The sequence below is a fragment of the Tachypleus tridentatus genome, chromosome 13 (genome assembly GCF_004210375.1).
Source record: "Tachypleus tridentatus isolate NWPU-2018 chromosome 13, ASM421037v1, whole genome shotgun sequence".
NCBI classification, from domain to species: Eukaryota; Metazoa; Arthropoda; class Merostomata; order Xiphosura; family Limulidae; genus Tachypleus; species Tachypleus tridentatus.
The window spans coordinates 24,459,816-24,484,270 of NC_134837.1; the positions used below are offsets into that span (position 1 = coordinate 24,459,816).

At 33.2% G+C, this 24,455-nt stretch overlaps 1 protein-coding gene across 1 annotated transcript in view; it reads right to left on the minus strand.

Annotated features, from left to right (window-relative positions):
* Nucleotides 1–24,455, minus strand: part of LOC143239527 (lachesin-like) — a 275,854-nt gene that overhangs the window by 250,742 nt on the left and 657 nt on the right. The window lies entirely within an intron of this gene.

Consider the following 24,455-nt stretch of genomic DNA (forward strand, 5'->3'; position numbering starts at 1 on the left):
GTATGTCAAGCAGCAACTGAGTACAAACGTCGTAGCGAGAAGAGATAATTGTTTGCTTTACTTCCTGATTTATTGTTTTATATTTTAAGAAAAATAAGTTTCGTAATTTATTTCTAAATAGTAATAATCTATATTCATATATAATAATTGAAATTTAACTTATATTACACAACACTAGGATCCTCTAAAACACACGCAAGACAGGGAAAACTAAAGGTCAGTTTTATATTATTTAAACGTTACAAATGTGCACGTGCAGCGCTTGTATTGCAAGCTATGCAATGTTAGTTAGTTAGGCATGACTGGAAGGTCAATGTACTAAAAAGTAATAAATATATAGAGTTAGGAGACTTAAGCTACTTAAATTAAATATTTGAATGTTCCTGTTATAAGATGTAGTCATTATAGTACGAAGAAAGCATAATTTATATTTACTTCGTATTTCTTTTATGATGGTCACGAGTTCGGTCAAATGACAGGTCCCACATGCTGGGTATAGAAAATAACATAAAATATAAAGTCTTACTCAAAAAAAACATTTCATATGTATTTAGGATGTTTTAGAGATTACACAAATAATATTTTAGATTTTGGAAATGAAAAACAGTTGTTTTTTTTATAAAATGAAATCACTTTGCACTCAGACTAGTATAACGAAACAAACTCAATTTTTACAAACAAATCTTTAATAAAAAATATTTCATTAAAACATATTATTTTTTGTGCACAAAAAAAATATGCAACCTTTACTAAAAGTATACCAAATTTTGTGGTGATGCACATGCTGTATCAAAAGTTATAGTGCAAATACTTAATTTGTGCAAATGTGTAGACGAACTCATGAATATTATACCAAGAGGTATAAAATTTGAATGAATGACTCATTATGTAATAATATTATGATTACTGCTTTCAAAGTTTCATTTTTTTTACGTTTTCAGGTAACGTAGCGTATTAACATGTTTAAAAAATCAATATTTATTTACTTCAAGCCACGCACTTATCAGGGTAGTTTAAGTTTCCCTCTTGCCACATAACAATGCAAACGTCTGAACACTGCAAGGGATATAGTTCGAATTTATTGATATGTGAAGATTTTTAATGAAAACAGATAGCTAAAAGTAATGTTTTATTCATAGAAGGTAAAGATAATTGATTCACCGAAAACGGTTGTTTAATGCAACACTTCTCAAAAATAACAAAAAGCAATCAAATTTATTGTATAGTAAAAAGTGTCTAGAAATGTGATTAGCAGACATTAATACAATGAACCATGTTGTTAATTTAGTTTTCAGATAACTTGTGAAAAGAAATCCAGTAAATTATTTAAATCATATTAAATCAACTTAAAGTTCGAGCATTACAAATCACATAACGCCTAACACGAATAATATTCCATGCCTTGACGATTTACTTGCTAATGAAAAAACACAGAATGAAATCCATTCTTTTGGAAGCTTAAACAACCATTTCAGCCAAGACTTAAGAAGACAAAAATTTAGAGTATAGTTGTAAGTTTCTCGGACTTACAAAGAACTTGTTGAAACAAAATGCATAATAGAAAGTCTAAGATAATATGAGAAAATAAGATGAATGTCTTATTAGTTTGTTGAAATTTGAGCAATGCTAGCCCTAAGAGAAAGTAATTTGTCAGCATCACCTACCAGTAACTCTTTGGCTACTACTTGTCACAGAATAGTGTTATTAACCAACACATCATAACCGTTCACAATAGTATAAATCATTATGTGTTGGTAGATAAGTTAGATTACCTCTCTTTACCAATGTCATGCAAAATTTTAACACCTTCTACATCAGTGAATTATGTGTTATGTTACTTCTGTTTCTTTATAGAAGATAGAAGACTGAATATTGTTTGTACGTTTGTAAAACTGATGTGTATACATCATTATTTGTGCTAATTATTTGTATTAACCGTTATTATAAATTGTGTTATCGTTTATATATTAAAATATATATTTATTAAAAATAAGACTGGATGTACCAATCTTGTTGGCAAATACCATCAATTGGATACATATCAAAATTTAATTAACATCTACATTAAAATTATCATTTAACTCAATTTCAGGCTATTTCAAGTTGTAACACGTAACACAATAAATTGGGGGCCTGTCCGAGATAAATCGTAACACGCAACAGTTGTTATTAATAAAGTTCAGTAAAACTGAACTTTTGTTACCAGAGTTGTGCCTCAGTATTCAGTAGCTTCGTATAATGTGACGGTCAATCCCACTATTCGTTAGTAAAAGAGTACCCCAAGAGTTGGCGGTGGGTGGTGATGACTAGCTGCCTTCCCTCTAGTATTACACTGGTAAATTAGGGACGACTAACGCAGATAGTCCTCGAGCAGTTTTGGGCGAAAATTAAAACAAAACAAAATAACACAAATGTATTTGTTTCTGTTCTTATATTTACCATCACGATTACTTTAGAGACAAAATTAGTAGCTTTATAAAGCTTGCTGGTAGAATTTAAACTCTTTGGAGTTTCTAAACGTTTTGGAGATATTGATGTAATAGAGAATGACTTGCATTAATTGGTAAGTTAGACAAATATTTGGTAAACGATCTTTAACCATTGTATGTGCAGGAAATTACATTTCTGTTTTCATTTACGGCACACGTTTAATACAGATGTAAACACCTTCAGCAGTACAATGGAAGCAAATGATCTTGTCGCAACAGTGGAAAGGTCTCTTAAGCCATCGATGCTGCGCTCTCTAGTTAGTTCCATTGTTAATAAAGTTTTATGATGTACATGTGTTCATATAATCTTGGTACAATTCAAACAAAGTAATTATCTCTATACAAGTAACTAGTGACACTTCACTTGAAATGCTATATTCTGTTTTGATCACCTTACCTCAGAAATGACATTCACTTATCAGAAAGGGCTAAGCTCTTAGTGTGTTTACTGGAATGAAATTGTTATATTATTGTGGATAAATTAATATTTCTTAAGTTACTGTCACTTGAGAAGAAATATAACTATTGATGTTTGTAAGATTATTCAAAGAATCAATAGTATAAAAGCATTCTGAAGACAAATGGACAAATGAGCACAAACTCAAAATTTTGTAAAAAAAAGAGGTTTTTTTTTCTAAGTGAGTGATTAACTTAGAAAGTGAGTGAGCTTCTGTCAAACCTAGTGGTTCCTTGTTATCCATATTTTGTGTTATTCTTATAATCTATCAAAAATATCAACATTTGTCTTTACAGCCTCTCACCCAACTTAACTCCTGAACCATCCTATTATAACATATACTCATAGCTTATCAGCAGTCTCCTAAACCATCTTAAGTCATCTTAAGAGACTTGCCATATTAATCAGTTGACAAAATAATAAAAGTTTGTTTCTTTTGAATTTCTCGCAAAGCCACACGAGAGCTATCTGCGCTAGCCGTCCCCAATTTAGCAGTGAAAGGCTAGAGGGAATTAGGCTAGTCTAGTAAACACCACCCACCGCCAACTCTTGGGCTACTCTTTTATCAACGAATAATGGATTGTCCGTCTCATTATAACACCTTCATGGCTGAAAAGGCGAGCATATTTGGCGGGACGGGTATTCGAACCCGCGACCCTCAGAATACGAGTCGAGTGCCTTAACTACCTGGCCATGCCGGGCCTCGATATATGAAGATCTATATGTAAAACATTTCAAAAACTTGGTATGGTATGGCTTCGTGGTTCAAATGTGGGGGCGTTATAATATTAAGTCAATCCCACTATTAGTTGGTAAAAGCGTATCCCACGAGTTGGCTGTGGGTGATGTGACTACCTGCCTTCTATTTAGTCTATTACTGCTAAATTAGGAATGGCTCGCAAAGTTCAAAACCAGTTTAACTACTCTGTACTCATTCGTTCTAACTGAGCTACATATGTTGTAATACGTTTTGTATCACCATATTTAATTGTTTCAAACACGATATGTGGTTTTAACATAACATGTTGGTCAAAGTTGGAGCTAAGTTCATTTCGTTCTGTAGTTAACTGTCGAGCTGTGCCATTCAAACAGGGTGTCACATGCTCTTCCTACGTCGGAAAGATTCTTCTAAAGTGGAGCATGCGATGTAGAAGTGAAGAGTGATATTTTCATGGACGGCTAGTGCAGATAGCGCTGGTGTAGCTTTGCACGAAATTCAAAACAAGCAGGCCCGGCATGGCCAGGTGGGTTAAGGCTTGCGATTTGTAATCTGAGAGTCGCGGGTTCGCAACCTCGTCGCCCCAAACATGGTCGCCCTTTCAGCCGTGGTGGCATTATAATGTGACAGCCAATCCCACTATTTGTTGGTAAAAGAGTAGCCTAAGAGTTAGCGGTGGGTGGTGATGACTAGCTGTCTTCCCTCTAGTCTTACACTGCTAAATTAGGGACGGCTAGCGCAGATAGCCCTCGAACAGCTTTGCACGAAATTCAAAATAACAATAACAAATATATTGCCATTCAGTCCTACTTGATCTGAAATAAGTTCTGTGTAAGTTTAGGTGCCAAATCTGGCTAATTTAATGCTGTATCAAGAAATATTCCAATTATCGCCAGTTCTCCTTGATCTGAACGAAGTTTTATATAACCTTAGATGCGGAATTTAGTTTACTTTAAGACTGTAATAAATAAATAACACTCCAACTACCACAGGTCTCCTTTATATACGTGAAACCCTGTGTAATTTTAGGTGTGTTTTTTTATTTAAAAATAACCTGCAGTAAACGATCTGTCTTGTCCACAACGAAGAATGGAACCTCAAAATCTCAGTCGTGTAACTCTGTAGAATTACCACTGTATCACCGGAAACACGTAAGATGTACTAATTTGTTTAGTTTTAAGGCTATAACAATAAATTTTCCAACTATTGCTAGTCTTTCGTGATCTAAAAGCAGCTTTAGAAGAAGCAGTTATCCCTGTTTACATGTAAACACGAAGTAACAGGAGTGGAAACAAAAATATTAAAATGTTTCCTACAGAAAAGGTGAACTTTAGTAGTTTAATAATGATAATTTAATATGGCTTTATTTTGAAAGCCTCTATTGTAATAAATAAACATGAACTATATTGTCTAGTTATCTGACTTCATGTTGGTATTCTTCTAGGAAAAGTTACTACAGTTGTAATCATTAGTTCGACCAATTTTGAAAAGCACTTGCTAGCGTTCATTAAAATCGTTTCATTTCCATAGCGAGCTTTGTTTTCCGGTCTCAAATGAAACAATAAAATCTGGTTTGGAATAACTAAGTAGTCAAGACATTGTACAGACCACTATAAACTTGACACAGACATGGTACAGAGCTCTGAAATCTTGAAAGATATAGACTAGCATGAATGTTAATTAAAGGAAAGTGAAAATAAGCTTTTACAATTCTACGTTTGTACAAATAACTCAACATACGACGACTATAGTAACACGTCCCTCACAGCTTGATCTGAGAAAGTCATATACGTGTTTGACTCGTTTCTGATCATTATAGTACTGAATGCTATACTTTCTTTCTGTTGTTAATTTAATTAGTTTAAAAATTTAATTTTATACTGCTAAAAAAATTAAAGGAGCAAGTACGTTTTCTTATATAATTTATCTCAGTGTTTCAAATGTGATAATATTTTATTTTTTTAGGTAATTTGCCTCATTTCAGTTCCATTTGTATCCATTTTTAATGTGTGATGAACGGTAAAACACGGAGAAATAATTTTATGAAAGAACAGTTTGCATGCGTTTATTCGAGGGGCCTGGCATGACCAAGCGCGTAAGGCGTGCGACTCGTAATCCGAGGGTCGCGGGTTCGCGCCCGCGTCGCGCTAAACATGCTCGCCCTCCCAGCGGTGGGGGCGTATAAAGTGACGGTCAATCCCACTATTCGTTGGTAAAAGAATAGCCCAAGAGTTGGCGGTGGGTGGTGATGACTAGCTGCCTTCCCTCTAGTCTTACACTGCTAAATTAGGGACGGCTAGCGCAGATAGCTCTCGTATGGCTTTGCGAGAAATTCAAAACAAACAAAGTTCTATTACTTTGTCAACTGATTAATATGGCAAGTCTCTTAAGATGACTTAAGATGGTTTAGGAGACTGCTGATAAGCTATATGTTATAATAGGATGGTTTAGGAGTTAAGTTGGGTGAGAGGCTGTAAAGACAAATGTTGATAGGACGGCTTAGGATATTTTGATAGATTATAAGAATAACACAAAATATGGATAACAAGGAACCACTAGTAGCTTTGTGTGAAATTCCAAAACAAACAAACAAACAAGCGTTTATTCGAGAAATGTTTGAAACATTCAGTATCTAGTGTGACCTCCACTGGATGTGACACACTTCGAGTAAGTCTGTCGATGTTATCTTTGGGTATGGCAGCCCACTCGTTTACCAGGGCTTGTCGGAGTTCCTGTACATTCTGAGCAGGGTGCTGGCGTTCACTAACACGCCTCGACAACAACTCCCAATAATGTTCAATCGGATTTAAATCTGGAGATCTGACGGGCCACTCAAACGTCTCCATTCCTTCCTCGTCAAGGAAGTCCATATTCAGTCTGGCGACGTGGGCTCGCACGTTAACCTGCATGAAAACGAACCCATCGTCGACAGCACCGGCAAAAACACCTCACAATGGGTTTCGTAATTTCGTCTCTATATCGTCGTGCGTTCAAAGCACCCTTGTCGAGTATGAGTAAGTCCGTGCGGCCACCCAAGCATGTGCCTGCCCAGACCATTACAGAACCTCCTCCATAAGCGTCGACTTACACAATGTTACAGGTAGAAAATTGATCTACTCGGAGTCTCCATACACTCACATGTCCATCATCACGAGACACTGTGAACCTGCTCTCATCTGTCCACAGCACGGTGGCCCATTGACGAAGTTCCCAGTCCAGATGCTGATAAGCAAACTCCAATCTGGCTGCACGGTTACAGGCTTTCAGAATAACGCCTATTGCAGACTGTCTGGCCCTAAGGCGTCCTTCTTCACGCAGACGATTGCGAACTATTTGGGTCGACACACGGGTTTCAGTGGAATGCTGAAGGTCATTTCGTAGTGACCGAGCCGTAGCTAACCTGTCCAGCATAGCGGTAGTCATAATGTATCAGTCCTCTCTGGCTGTTGAGAAGCAATGACGGCCTTGACCTGGTCTCCTATCATAAGATTTCGTCTCCTGGTAGTGTCTTCAAAGTCGATTGATGACGCTTGTTGACACACCGACGCGCTGTGCCACCCTCCTTTGGGTCTAGCCATCCTCCAGCATCTGGATCGTCCTGGCCACCTCGTTCTCTGTCAGATGGCGCCTGACTGCTTGGGTGTACAAGATAAAGGTGCACACTGACAAAACGAGTCGCAAAAGATCCATGTTGGTATTTGTTTCGAGAATTAATCAGGACAGCATAGTTTCACTTAACAACCTTATATAGGGTGCCTTGAGTTGTATTATCCTTGAGTGGGGTGAGTTTCGTTTGAGTTGCTTCAAACTTCACTCGCAAGTTTAAAACATACAATTGTAGACGAACGGATATGTTTTTCATGCATAAATTTAGTTATGACAAACATATACTGAAATATGTACTTGTTCCTTTAATTTTTTGAACAGTATATTATTTCAGATGAATAATAAAGTACTTTTACACTCTTTAATCCTCTGCTTTTTAAAATTCTATAAAAATAACAGTTTATAAAAACATGTCCGACCCGATTTAACGTTTAATTTACTAGAAATTCCTTTAGTTTGAGAATCATCTAAGCAAGCTATAAAAAAATTAGTATTGCAAAACGACGGCTCTCGTAACTTCCAAAAGAAGTGAATTGTACTATTTTGTTCATTCGAACTCTGTTTGAGTATATTAATTAATAGACTTTATTTTATAATTGATTCCTATTTATTATCACTCGTGGCACACACAAAATGTTTATATTAATTTTAAATCTTTTATACTATAACCTATTAAGAAAGCTCCTTCATAAAAGTACTGATTCGTCAAGCATATGAATTAACCAGCGAATAGGAATTATATTGTACAAAGAGAGAGAAAATGTTAAGAAATCCCGAATAAAAATGCTTCTTCAAACAATATTATGTCTAAAGTTATTGAAGAAAATCTAAATATGAGGGTCTTTTCAACTTCATTCAAACAGGAAGTAACTAAATAAAATATACTTTTGTTTTACCATATTATGGGAAACAGACAATAGGGATTAAAAAATCACTTAAGAAAAATAACCCGTCGAAATTATTCGCAGGTAGAATTAAAATGTGTGTTTAAGTCTCTTTGTATATTAAGATATAAAGCTCGAAGGACTCTTCATAAAGGATGAAAAATGGTATATTAATGTAGGTGTCATATATAGCCTTTACCTCAAGCACTATAAGGACACGGATACAACACCACGCAAATTTGAGACATATGTCGTATTCGAACATTAATAGGCATGCATTATGCAAGTATAATAAACCCATAAATATATTAGTATCCTAATACACTTCCAACTGACGCAAAATAAGCCAAATATTATGTCTCAAACGGTGTCTAAGTCACGTGGAAAGAGGAAAAAAATAATGTTTCAAGGAAGCTCTATATATTTATTCTCTATGAATCTAAGAAACAAACAGAGAGTAATCGTTTTAAAGTTATTTCCATAGTGTAGATATCTTCACTGTAAGCTTTTCCACATAAATGTTCATTACATTTCCCTCACAAAACAAACACTAAAGCCATTTAATCAAATGTAATGAAAATTATTAGTGGTAAGCTTACAATGAAAATATCTACACATTAAAGTGTAAACTGCAGGCAAAGACATTCAAAAAAATAATAGTAATAAATGTGTGTATCATGTTTGACTCTTTGAATAAACCTATATAATTCTAACTCTTCCTAATCGTGCTCTTTCTTTCATTTGTTCTTCAAATAGTTCACCCTTTTAATGTAAGCATTTGTGATGTATTATGAAACAAAGTCTATCGTTTTATCAACAATAGTGTAGAATATCTTATTACCAAGCGAAATGATATGGAATAATGAAGACAGAAGATAGTTGAAATTCCGTAACAAGAAAAACAGTGAAAAATGAACAAAGAACAGGGTAATTTACTGTTGCAAGATAGTTCACGCAATCTGATGAAACATTAACATATAAAACGATAAACTGAAAAGGTATTAAACATTAGTCACCTTACATTAACACAAGTACATATATTAAATTGCTGTTTACGAGAGATATAATTTAAAATAAAAAAGTCGTTAAGTTGTAGTCATCAGTGATACATAATCAAGTAATTATGTTAAAAGAAATGTATACATTAGTGAAAAAAAAGTAAGTGAGAACCTATGATATTAAAAAACATTACACTGCCAGTAATAGTTGTTAATCTGGTAGTTTCACAGTTGTTCCATTGTGGCGCGTCCTGCCTGAACACAGTGGCAATTTATTACAATGTGATATACAGGCCTATCGTTATTATTAATGAAGAAATTAGTAGTGCGATCAATTGAATTGGATGTAAGTAAGAAGAGATTAATAGAGTGTTCAAATGGATTGGATGTATGTCTGAAGAGATTAGTAGTGTGTTCAAATGGATTGGATGTAAGTAAGAAGAGATTAGTAGAGTGTTCAAATGGATTGGATGTATGTCTGAAGAGATTAGTAGTGTGTTCAAATGGATTGGATGTAAGTAAGAAGAGATTAGTAGAGTGTTCAAATGGATTGGATGTATGTCTGAAGAGATTAGTAGTGTGTTCAAATGGATTGGATGTAAGTAAGAAGAGATTAGTAGAGTGTTCAAATGGATTGGATGTATGTCTGAAGAGATTAGTAGTGTGTTCAAATGGATTGGATGTATGTCTGAAGAGATTAGTAGTGTGTTCAAATGGATTGGATGTATGTCTGAAGAGATTAATAACGTATTCCAATGGATTGGATACAGGACTAGTAATGTGTTAAACTGGATTCGATGCAGTAGTGTGTTAATTAGATTGGAGACAGATGCATGGATCTGAAGAGATTAATACAAGACTAGTGATGTGTTAAACTGGAATGGATTGGATACAGGACTAGTAATGTGTTAAACTGGATTTGATGCAGATCTGAAGAGGTTATTAATGTGTCTAATTAGATTGGATACAAGACTAGTAATGTGTTAAACTGGATTTGATGCAGATCTGAAGAGGTTATTAATGTGTCTAATTCGATTGGATGCAAATCTGCAGAGGTTGGAAATGTGTTCTGTTGGGGTAGGTGCAAATTTGGATAAAAATAATGTGTTCCATTTGATTGGATATAGTAATATACTAGTAGTGTGTTCATTTGGATGGATATAATACTAGTAGTGTGTTCATTTGGATGGATATAGTAATATACTAGTAGTGTGTTCATTTGGATGGATGCAATCAGAAGAGATTAGTATAAAGAAATAAGTACGAAAAGTGTTTTCTGTTGTTCTTGATGCTAGGTTGAAAATTATACCAATATTTTCCTTTGTGATTGAAGCTAGCCTGAAGAGAGTATTTACATATTCGATTCCTGTATACTTTATGACAGTTTTTATTATTTGTTGGTAAGCACAAAGTACATAATGGGTAACCTGTGCTGTGACCAATACATATATCAAAACCTGATTTTACCACAGAGAACCTATTCTTACAAATAAATGTTATTTGCAAAACATGTGTTCAATTTCCATGAAAAAGATCCTGCTTAGGTGGGCAGTTAGTGTGCACGGTTTCTTCTATAGTGTTAACTTATTTGATAAATGTAATTGTGCTATTAGGTGATGGCCTAGATGTAGTAATTAAGCAAAGCGTACGTTCCACTACAATAGAATTATGCTGTCAGAATGTTTACACTGTGTTATATAACATAAATCACGAAGTCGATAAGATCCACACTGTCATTTCCAGTGTAGACAACTCATGTTTACGATAATGCTTTTATGTACCAGGGAATAAACTCCACTGTCGTATAAAATACTGATGATGAAACTGACTTTCGCTAGAAATGTTTAAAAAGCCTTCTACAAAACGAACTAAATCCACAACTGGCTAAAAAACTTGCTGTTGTTATTAAAACAGAAAATATTTTACAGCAAATAAGCTAAACTGTAAGAAACCTAATGTAATTGTTTTATTATTTCTTTTTACTTTTAAGCTCATTGCTCACTACTGAATCCTCATTTTTAATGTTATAAGTCCTCAAGCTTCTCTCTGAGCTATACGAGAATGACACTGTAACATAAAGTTCAGGTTGTTCAACAAATGTATTTTATTTATGTTTATTTCGTTAGAGGTTTAGTGAGCAAATATGTTTTGTTGGTTATTTTGTGCTGTATTCAAGAAACAAGAGAACGAGAAGACACAAGCCTAATATTTGGAAACACTAGTTATGGCGTACGTAAGACACTTTTATTTATATAAAAGGTAGGTTATGGAATGAATAGTGAACAATTAACATGAGTTTTACAAAAGGAATCGATAATTTCCCAAAAAGGTAAAGGGTAAATTTTAATTTTTAAAATTCCTTCATCCTCGAGAATAAAGGTATAATTACCTTAAAAATAGTCTCTTGTTGTCCACAAGTTATTTTATAATACTGGTAAAATACAAACTAACTGAATTTCCACTGAAATTCTTAATATTGTTAGTTGTAAGTCAACCATTTTCAGCATCTTATGTAGTTAACTCACAAAATTAGCTAACTCAATTAGCAGTTATTGCTAAGTCAAGTAAACGTTTAATAAGTCGACCTACACTGCGTAAAAAAAAATGCATAGGTCCCCTTTAGCATCCCTTATTCGATTTTATTTTCGTCGCCTTACACAGAAACAGCTTATTTCCACCCGTATTCACTGTAAATTCATAATAAGTGTATTAAATAACATTATTTTTTATTTTCTAAATACGAGAACAATGATGATTGATCAATATCATTCTTATAGAATGTGTCCCTAATTTCATCTGAGTTCAATTTTCTGAGAGCTGCTCTGAATTTCGTCAACCTTGAAAAATTATCTAGCCCTTCCAACATACATACAAACACACTCGTTGTTATAAACGCGTGTTTGTCCTGTTATTTCAAAACCATTTGCAGAAATATTTATTATTCTTCACATAGAATTCGTTCTGTTTATCTTTGTTACGTATTTTCTGAGCACGAGAGTTACGTAGACTATTTAATTTTTGTTACGTTAAATCCTCATTCTGCTAGCTTTTACCTACACAGTATAAACTTTTCTTAATCAAAATAGCCCTAATTTATTTGGCATTCTTGTTGACTGCAGCTACTCATTATAGCCAAACCTTAAACTTTAAACCTGTTTTCCATGGTTTAATTATATGCATTTTTTTTCGACAGTGTCGATAAAAGTTTTGTACTACTTAATTTTCCTAATGCTTAACTTGACTCTGTTTCTCTAACAAATACAAACGAACACACACAAAAACACAAAGCATTAAAATATAATTTTTCCAACAAATGTAATAATTGTTTCAGGTATTTCAGTGGCTTTACAAATATAATTGAAGTGCTGTTGATAATTGTTTTCTTATAGGCACTTCTCTTTTCAACAATAAACAGCAGTCAAATGGTTGTGATATATCCTCAACTTTTGCTTTCAGTACTAACAATGTTAATTTTCACCCCATGTTCCTTTCGCTAAAGTAACTTTGTCCTGCGATGAGCAAGATGAATCTGTCAATAATCAACCGGTAGTGAAGTAATCGAACAAAGGAAATGAATAATTTGACCAATTTCCCCTAAACATTATTTCAGCTGAAAACCTTTAAGCTCTTTAAATTAAATCTAAATATATTTTTCAATTTAAGAACTAAGGCATCTACATACTAATTAAATGATTTACTTCCTCAGACATCTTCATTGCAAAACCACATCTATACCCCTTACAATATTTTCTTACAAACAGATCTCGTCAAAATGGTTTGTATTTCCTTTTCAAACTTATTTTCACTTTTCTTTAATCCACTATAGTGCCCATTGTAGATTAGGCATTAAATCTTAAGTTATTTTAACTTAATATTTACTCTCTCTTACTGCTAAGTTGGTTGACTAAATCAAAATATCTTGAATTACCTTAACCAAGTAATTTTGACTCACAGATATCCTGCAAACTGCTATAGTTCATTACTCAGTTGTTCTTTCTTTTTGTACTTTTCTTCTTACTTATAAATGTTTAACTTCAAGAAACTAAAGTGTTTAATTAGTAAATTTATCTTAAATGTTCGCTCTCTTTACTTATTAACAACTAAGACTTTTTGTTTGCAAAACTTTGTGACTGTTCCTCCATCACTATTGTGTGTGTTTTTCTTATAGCAAAGTAACCGGAGGTTATCTGCTTAGCCTACCGAGAATCGAACCCCTGATTTCAGCGTTGTAAATCCGTAGACTTACAACTGTACTAACAGGAGTGTATGGCTATCGTTTCCAAAGAAAAAATATATATGTTATTATTATTTTGTAAGTGATTATTCTATATTTTCAGGGAAAACAATGTTAAAGGTCAAATTTCGCAAGTTGTACAACGTCTATGAAAAATGTGCGAAAGAGATCAACTATTACATCATTGTGTTGTTTTTTCTAAGGAAAAACTTTCACGTCAACAAAAAATGTGTTTACATTCTTTATTTGTTTTCTACAGAACGATTTCACATTCTTGTAATAAGGACATGGTATTTGTATTAGTTATTTTCTAAAATCAGAAGACTTATAACTAAAAATGGGATTTTGGTACCTGCAGTTCAGAGAATTATCTGTGTAACTAACAAAATACAAACATTCTTTTATATTGTCTTAGCTCGCTGTTTTTTTTGTGTTTTTATGTTCAACTATCTTCCAGATATGATTTTATTAAAGACTAAAAAAATGAGTGATCTGAAGTATCAGTACAGGATCTAAACGCTGCAATGTTCAAATTCATAAATCCAAAAGTAAACTCATAAACATAACAGCAATTGATTCAATTTATTTTTCATTTGCCAAAGGAGATAGAATTTCGACAAATTTACTGTATTATGATTTCGAATAGCCTGAAACTGGGTTAAATTTTAATTTAGGTTTAGAAGTTAAAGGAGTGTCGGTAGGTATCGAATTTATATATATAAATTATACTTCCCAACAAGAGTGATTCACAGAATTTGTTTTTTTTTCATACAAATATATTTTACTTTATAACGGTTATTAGAAATAATGATCTGTATACAAATTTTTACAAACTTACAAACAATATTGAGTCTTCTATCTGGACTGATATTTTTTGATACTTTAACGAGGATTCAATATGAATTAATTAATTATGAGTTGATGTAGATATAATTCACTTAACAGAGAGCTAGCTAGTTCTGTGTTCTTCCTTCCCTGGTCACACGCCGTGTTATTTCACCACTGAAGTTATGTAATGTTTTCGTAAAACTATTGATGCCAGATGTAAATCCGCTGAAGTTAAATGGTTTGTAATGTTCAAAATCTACAAACGTTCCTGGTCAAATAGTTGAAGTTCCGATTAATAAGCGTTATGTCAATCACCATTACAGATTCTAAGGTTATAAAATACAGAAAACCTATAATATTTTCTGCCTCCTAGCGCATTACATTGGTTATATTTGTAGGCGTGAGGAAAGGTTTTAGAAATTTCAGCTTGCACAAGAACATAGACGATACAATAGTATTCACATACATATATAGTACATCGTTTATTCTTATGCTCGAGAATTTTATACAATTTTAGTGGATAGTCGGGAATTTCGTAATACAGATTTAACAGTAGAAGTTATGTATATTTCTAAATATAAATTTAACTTAAACAAGCATTGATATAAATATATCTTTAAGATAGTAAATCCATCACTTCTCCCTCATTATAGAATTAAAAGTTACCTTAAATGGATTTTAAAAAACATACATATACATTGACAACAATATAGAAAACCTTATGATTATAAAATTAGATAGCTCGTGAAAGTGCGTCAGGACAGATGTTATCAACCTCTTTGACAAGGACTATCTTCAAATCATACTCTTTTAATGATAAACTCAAGTTTAACAGTCTCTGTTTTTGCCCTTCATTCGGATTAAAAATTGTCAACGGCAGTGTCAGTTTAAATGACATCAGGTTGTTACAATGCGGATACATACACATGAACATGTTCTAAAGCTAACACTAGAGTCAATGTTGTTGTTTTTTAACACAGTAGAATAATTCTTTCGGTGGCAATTAAACGTTTGAGAAAAATAACAAACAGGGTGTTCAATACCTTTGTTATCTTGTTTTAATAGAACAGTACTAGCACTTGACATCAACAGCTAATGCAAAAGGCTTATCAAAGTCAGGTATCATCGATACACTGTAAGTGCACAATAAAAATTTGACCTTTTAAAAAGCATATTTAAATGTTTTAGACCACTTGAACTTTTTATTTTCTTCAATAGGTTTGTTAACGGTACAGTGACATCAGCAATGCGTTTACAAAACTTCAGGTAATAACCAGCCAGTTCCAAAAATCTCATGAAACTCTTTTTTGTTGGCAAGAGTTGGATGATTTATATTACAATAAACTTCGGCTTGAGTTTAAGAAACTTGTACTCCAATGACACAGCGGTATGTCCGCAGACTTACAACGCTAAAAACCGGGTTTTGATACCCGTGGTGGGCAGAGAACAGATAGTTCATTGTGTAGCATTGTGCTTAATTCAAAACAATAAAATCAAAAACTAGGCCGTGGTCCACAACATGACCTAATTAAACAATTTTGACTCTACAAAAGTCACTTTTTGCGAGTGGTTTTCTTGAGCTTGTCAAAAAACATCACGTAATCCGCAGAAGTGTTCTTTCCAGGTGTCACTGGAAATCACAATATCATCAACGTAAATTCCAACGTTTGACAGATTGTTGAGATACTAATACACAATTCGCTGAAAATTTGCTTGTGGAATTTTCATCGTAAAACGCATTACATTGTACTAGTATAAACCATCAAGAGTATACCACGGTGGCATATTGGCGAGTCTTCGGACTAGAAACCGGGTTTTGATACCCGTGGTAGGCAGACCGCAGATAGCCCATTGTGCGGCTTTGTGCATAACCACAAATAAACAAATAAAACAAACTATCATGAGTAACAAATGCAGGGATTTCTTTTTCCTGTCAGTTATAGAAACAACCCAGGTCACACTTTGTGATATATATTTGGCTTTTCCAATTTTATCAACACAATCCTCCATTCTTGGAGTAATACAGCAATCTATTTTTGTCAATGTATTTATTTTGAGAAAATCGGTACAAAATCTAACCGAACCACCAGAGTTAGGAACCAGTGCACAACGATAAAACCAATCACTCTTACTAGACTTTATAACAACGTTTTCTAGCATATAAGACATTTAATTATGCATTTTATAGGCTTTAATTAGATTCACATGATAAGGAAGTTGTTAAACACAAGAAGTATCACCTGCATGAACATCATGAACAACAATGTCGATTTGATTAGGAACATCCGGAAATAGTCATATCCATTCAATAAACTAGCAAATTTATTTTTCTGTTCAGGTAGCAAGCGACTGAATTTCGAATCAAGACAGGAAACGATGTCAGAGTTACTCAATTCGGTGTTGCATTCATTTCCAATATTTTTAAATTTAAAGGTGCCTGGACCGAAACTTGGAAACATAATCCAATAAGAGCATTTCCTTCAGGTTATCTTTCAATCATTGTTCTTTCAGCAACTTCAGAATATCACACACTGAATAGCCAAATACGAGTTCAAATGGGTTAAATCCTAACGACCCCTAAATCGACTCACGAAAAGCAAATAATAATAGACTAACTTCTTCATTCTAGTCCTTCTTGTTATTGACACAGTAAGTCCACGTTTCATTTTTTAAGGTAGTATGAAACCTATAGGAGAGCACCTTGATATTCTGGGTAAAACACACTGGATTTGATCTGTTTAGCAATGAGTTTATAAACTTCTTGAAACAACCTCAACGTAAAATCTGATCCCTGATCAGACTGAATATCTTTGAGAAAGCTAACAAAAATAAAGAAATTAATCAAAGCCTTCGAATTTTTTGAGCTGAAGTGTTTCTTAAAGGGATAGATTGAGGGAGTCGAGTAGATGCGCAGAAGATAGTTAATAAGTTCCGGTTCCCTGATCGAATTTTGGGTAATGGTCTAATACAAACAACAATCACTCGACTGAAGCGTTCTTAGAAAAATTGGATAGGTTTCAAAAGCGAAACAGAATTTTTTTGGTTAAGTTTTCCGATCATCTTAGATGTATGACAAGTTTTACCAAACTGAGAAACATCTTGCCTACTATTTGGCAAAAAAAAAATGTTTCATGTTGCATATCTTATTGAAACCTAAATGACTATAGATGGGGAATTCAAGAGTAATTGTCAATATCTCAGAATGATATACTTTGGAAACAACTATCTGGCAAACTACGTATCATTCCTCTGAAGCTTGCAGATATCCTTTCCTCATTAGCACACCATTTTTGGAAAATAGCCATTTAGAATTTTCTCCAGTTCATCTTTTGGGAGGGTGTAGTTAAATAGTGAAGAGACCTGTGAATTTGTTTCATGCTCAGCAGTCAGTTTACTTTTAGCAAACAGGATTTCAACACGTGAACCAGATCCCTCATGTCCATTATTGTTACTCACCAAGGATCTGTCAATATGACGATCATCTACAAGATTCCTCTTAAATCCCAAAATGTTTGAGATTAATCTATAATATCATTTTCTGAATGCATGTCTATCACTTATTTTTCACTCAATTGTTTAGCCCGAACTCAAGTCACAGCATATGAGGAAACACATCGTCATTCTCCTCAATGACAACTTTATCCTTAAATCAATCCGTGATTGGCTCACTAACCATTCTCGGTTTGGCAACAACGTTTTTCCCATCAATATCGTTTCCCAACAATAATGATACATCCTAATTAGGTAGAGAAGATCTTATTCCGACCACAACAATGTCTGATGCTAAATAAATGTTATTAAGAAGAATATTAACAAAGCCACCCTCAATACCCTGAGCAATAACCTACTCGCCAGTGGCAAAACTCGAATACAAAGGTAATATAGCAATAATTTAGTTATCCCAGTATCTAATAGAATACAAATGGGTATGGCATTGACAGCTTCATTTGTCAAGTACACAGAAGCGACAGACACAAAAAGTATAAATTCCTCTCTGACTACATCAGCCTTTATATCACTGGCCGAATCAACGACATCGGATGTTCTGATGAAACTGAGTCCATATGTAGACACACATGAACTTAGTGTAACTCTTTTTTATTTTCTTTTTCAAACATCAACAGTCAGATATAACATGATCAGGTTTTATACGATAAATGGCAGACAGGCTTTGATGGTTTCGATAGAGGCCTATCCTTACTATCAAAAGATTTTAAATTAGAGGAGCTGGATTGTTTAGAAGAGTCTTCAACTTTAGAGAATTGAAAAGATACATGTTTTGCTGAAATGGCATGAATTCCTCGTTATGAAAAGTGGATTTATGTGTTAAAGTTGCTTCCTGTAGTATTTCAACTTTTTGTTCATACAAGTAGTTTTCAGGTCATCACCTGCACAATGTTTAAACTTCTCGATTAGGCATAATCATCTTAGTTTGTTGAAACTTTTGTCAGTATGCATAAAATTAACCTTTTCTTTCGTGAGCAAATTCCATATAAGTTTCATTATCTTGCTTGCAATAACTTCTAAACATTTGACAACAAGCCTCCAATACTGATTCATATACTTTGAGGATAGCTACTTTAACCTTATCGTAATTCAAACAATCTTCTACAGATGTATATAGATGTTGTTCTCTACTTATCAGTAAAAGTGTTAATACCTATACCAACCGTTCTGAGATACATGGGAAATGTAATGTTAAGAGGAGTGTTTAAATTAGCAGGCGAATTATAGCACTCACGCAAATAGTTTTTAATGTATTTGTTATATTCACTTGTTCGGCAACTGTCACTTCAAAATTTCTTAGCTAACCTGAAGATGACCTAGGAAGGTCGAAACACTGTTCTTTCCTTATCAGTAAAAGTGTTAATACCTATACCAACCGTTCCAAGATACATTTTTATTTCATGTGTTTCTCGTCATCAAGAATCTTGTAGAAAGATATGTATAAGCTTCATGTGCTTTAACAGCTCAAATATTTCCATGTTGGAAATATTTATCACCTTCTACGTTTTCATTGAATAATGATGCTTTAGGACATCAATTAAGTTCAAACTGTCATTTTGCCTTGGTTAATCTGAGTTTAGTCTAAATTTCATTTCTTTCTAATTAATTTCTTTTTGGTTCAAGGATAGTTGTTTTAACTGTGAGATATTTGTGATCTCTTTCGGTTTCGATAAAAGTTTCGATGCACTCAGCAAATAGCCCGATTTTGGCTTTGCTATAAGAAAACACACACACACACACTCCATAACAGCTAATTCTTTTTTGGCGTCAGTACAGACTCCTTCTTTCTTGGCTTCGATAAGAGCTTTTTCAAGCTCGATTTGTTTGTATTTTAATTGGATCTCTAACTTAACTTTATCGCATAATCCTGAACACCCAGTAGGGACACCAGAGTATTCCTCAACACCCATTAGGGACACCAGAGAATTCCTCAACACCCATTATGGACACCAGAGTATTCCTCAACACCCACTAGGGACACCAGAGTATTCCTCAATACCCACTAGGGACACCAGAGTATTCCTCAACATCCACTAGGGACACCAGAGTATTCCTCAACATCCACTAGGGACACCAGAGTATTCCTCAACATCCACTAAGGACAACAGAGTATTCCTCAACATCCACTAGGGACACCAGAGTATTTCTCAACACCCACTAGGGACACCATAGTATTCCTCAACATCCACTAGGGACACCATAGTATTCCTCAACATCCACTAGGGACACCAGAGTATTCCTCAACATCCACTAGGGACACCAGAGAATTCCTCAACACCCATTATGGACACCAGAGTATTCCTCAACACCCACAAGGGACACCAGAGTATTCCTCAATACCCACTAGGGACACCATAGTATTCCTCAACATCCACTAGGGACACCAGAGTATTCCTCAACATCCACTAGGGACACCAGAGTGTTCCTCTAATGCTTCCTCAGACAACAAATGATCATCGACAATTTTTTTAACAATACACTTTTTTATTTCCTTTTTTCTAACCTATAATTCTAAAATGTGGACAGTTTCGAATAATTCATTTTTGTTTTATCTTTCTAGTTGTTCGAGGAAGGATGGCTCAGACAACTTTGATAATCACACATGAAGAATTCTTGTTGGTAAATATAAACTGAAATATGATTTGAAATTAGATTTAGATAGACTTTTGTGTCTGATTCGGATCTGAAACACGTGCCCCAAAATTGTTGTTTACGATAAGAATTATAATTTTGAATTAACTAAAATTGAGTTAAATTGTAATTATATTTAGAAGTGAAATAAATGTTGATATGTATCCAATTAATAATAAACAATAACATAATGTACAATAACTGTTATTACAAATAATAATCTATGTACGAAACTTTTACAAACTTAGAAACAATACTGACTCTTCTCCCTGGACTAAAACTTATTTGATATTTTATCGAAAATTCACAATGAACGAATAAAGGTTGAGTTGATGTAGATACAAGTCACTAAACAGGGAGATAACTAATCACAAGCGGAGTTATTCCACTACTAAAATTATGTAATGTTTTCGTAAAATTACTGATATCTAAAGTTAATCCACTGAAGTTAAATGGGTTGTAATGTTCGAAATCTATAAAGGTTCCTGGTCAAATATTGAAAGTTCCCAATTAATAAGCATTAAATCAATCACAGTTATAGCTTCCAAAGTTTATAGCACCATAACTATAACGAACCAATAATATATACTGTCTCATTGCGCGTAGCGTTGTTTATATTTATAGGTGTGAGAAGAATTTCTAGAAATTTCAGCTTCCATAACAATATAGACAATACACCAGAGCTTTTGTTTGTGTTTTTCATTTGTTCAGAATTAAGCACCAAGCTACACAATTGGGCTATTTGTGCTCTGCCAATCACGGGTATTTAAACCCAGTTTCTAGCAGTGTGAGTCCGCAGACGTACCGTTGTGCACTGGGGAACCAGAACTTACATACACACATTTATTGTTGATTCTTGCACTCGAGAACTTTCTACAGTCTTAGTGGATAAGCAGGAACTTCGCTATACAGATTTAACAATATAATTCATGTATATTTCCAAATGCCCCTCCAGTGACACAGTGATATGTCTACAGACATACAACCATAGAATTAAGGTTTTAATACCGATCGTGAGCAAAGCACATGTAACATTACATAGCTTTATGTTTGATTAGAAAGACACAAAAAGTTCCAAATGTAAATTTAACTTAAACAAACATCAATATTGAAATAGGTATATAACAGTAAATTCATCACATATATTAATCAAATTAATGTTTCATTATTCTTCTGAGATCACGATACTTTACAGAAGAACAAAAGGTAAAATATAGAAATTCCTTTCACAAGCACAGCAAAATTAAAAGATTACTCATTGATTCTTCTTTATGGATGCTCTGTATGTGTGTGTCCTGAAACAAATCCATGGAGTGGCTAGTATTGTAGTTAATATGTATGGAAGAGTAACTGGTTTACATAATTCTTTCTTTTTGTTTTTTCTAACCCTGTTTATATGAATTTTTATTAAATATACATGTTAGAAGTGGATATTTTACATAAGAATAAAATATTTTAAACACATTTGCTTGTTTATCCTAAAAAATAAACGAAAAAGAATTTTAAATAGCTTACATACAATTAATCAATATTTATGATTAGGAATGCCAGTTTCTATAATTTATATACGATTCACCAGTATTCCTGATTATATGTGCAAGTTTCAAACAATGTGTTGAATGGTTTATTTACGAGTAAATAAATTTCAAAGTTACTTCTTGCAATAAATTCTATACACTGTATATAATACTATGCAGTTCTTATAATCGTTTCAGTGATAAATATATCGTGAATGTATGTATTTTGATACGAGTGTTAATTTTAAATATCGTATTAAATAGTTTATATACGATTCACCAATAAAAGTCCGTTTTTAACAATGCGTTAAAGAGTCCGTAGACATGATTCACTAATAATCCTTGAAATGAGTGGCAAGTTCTAAATGGTGTTTTAATTATGTATGGTGTTTTGAAATATATTTTAGTCATACAGAAATGTCAAGAATATACAGCATTAATACTACTATTATATTTGTGTGAAATAGTCAACGAGATAATTTTTAAAATACTAAAATATTAAATGTGAATAATGTCAAATGAAAAATAAATGTTAGTCATTTTATTTATCAAGTGCCACCCATACTAATTTCTTGTACTTCCACCCTTTAACAGTAACAATGGCTGGATTAGACTACTATGTTTTTTGGGTTTTTTTAAGTCGAAAATATTTTAATGTGATATCTTTTTTTAGAAAGAATTTTAAAATGCTTATCTTTATTGTGACTTTCGGTTAATTATGTTTATCTCTTCTTATATCTCTATGAAACTTTTCAATAAAGAGTTTATCTCATAAAACTTAAACTATATCTCTGTTACGATTGTAAAAAATATTTTAAGCAGTTTCATCGTGTTTCATTAGCGTACAATAGAAACAACTTTCTTCTCCTTGTTACCAGGCCAAATTCATAAGAAAGTGTTTTCATTGAGTATATGTAATAAGTTTGTAATCTTTTTCATATTCTCTATATATATATATTGCTTGCAATTGTTCTTGGTGATTTTCTTTGTCTGTTAAAGCAGTTACAGAGGCCGATAACGCCTAATTAATTTAAACAAGGCCTAACGAACAGCGGTTTTGTCAACAAAAAAGAAACTTTTATACTGTCATGTGCAAAATAATCTTGTCTCACTATGCTTACCAATTCCCAATATATCATACTGCAAACATCACATTTTAAATGAAGTACAGAACGATAAAATAAGCTTTAAAAATATAAGGACTGCACTGTAACTTTCACGAAAATCATTCATTTTTTTCTTTCAGCAACATATCATCAAGCTAAGTTCTATCACGTTGTTCCAAGCACTTTGCAAGTTTGTTGACCTGCAAATCATACTTCTTACATATTTAAAATTAACAGAAAAAATATTTTCATTAAATATTCAGATCACCAACTTATGACTTCTCAAAGCTGAGATAAATCACATCATGATAACTAAAATTAAGAAACTGTGATCGGCCTAAATCAACATAACAATACACTTGTATTAAAGTCACAAAGTTCATATTGGTTCTATTTCGAATTTAACTTCTAGTAAGAAAGAAGTCTTTCAAATATATATATATAATAATCATTAAAGAGTTGGGCCGTTGTATAATAGCGAAACATGGATTAGATGAAATATTATAACATTATTTGCATACCTAAATTAATTTAGGTATACTACACGGTGAAGTAAAACGATCTTAAAACCCATATAGTATTATATACACTTTACCAATACAGAAGGCCTAGCGTCACTTCGTTTGCTGACCTAAGCCTTGAATAGGCGAAACTGCAGTTAACAACAGAGGGTACGACCAATCAAAGAATACATTAGACCTCCAGCTTGAAGATCCTATTTTCAATTTCATTTCTGATAAAAATGAGAATAAATCATTAATATATATATATATAATTTGTTTCTATTTTGCTCACATTTATTTTTTAATTTCCTCTTAGCAGACTATGAGCTCAGAAAAAATTCACAAAATTTCCAAACACTAATGTCTTAGTTCGGAAATTAAAGTGAATGTTTGGGATGTGTTTTTATGTTTAATGAGTAAAACATTTTTATGAAATAAATTTTAACTCAGAAGTGTTTAAAAAAAAGGGTGCGTAGAACAACTAGTAGTTGATTTTCCATACGTGTTAAATTCGTTGGTTTGGTGCAATTTCCGTCTTCATTGGCAGGGTGCTTAACTTGTTTTAGTCAATGTCCCACACAATGACGTGTATTTATTTAAAATCGCCAAGTTTGTACTGTTGAAGAGAACAAAAGTAAAATAACAATAAAAACACTTAAGCATGCTGTATGGTATGGTTTTCAAACGCCCTGAACCAAAACCAAACTTCTCTAATTAAAAAGTATCATTTTCAATATGACTGGTGAATCTTTGTTACTCTATGACATATGGTTTTATGAAATCTTAATTTTAAATGTATGGTTTTCTTCACAGTCACGTTGTAATCGAACATCGTCCTGAATAGTTTCTTCATAGCTTATACTTCTGACAAAAGTAATGGTAAGTTTTAATTTTTCTATATTCAAAGAACAGTGGATTTATCAATGCATCTTTGAACACGTACTCTGTAAGACATATATACAACTTTAGTTGGCTTA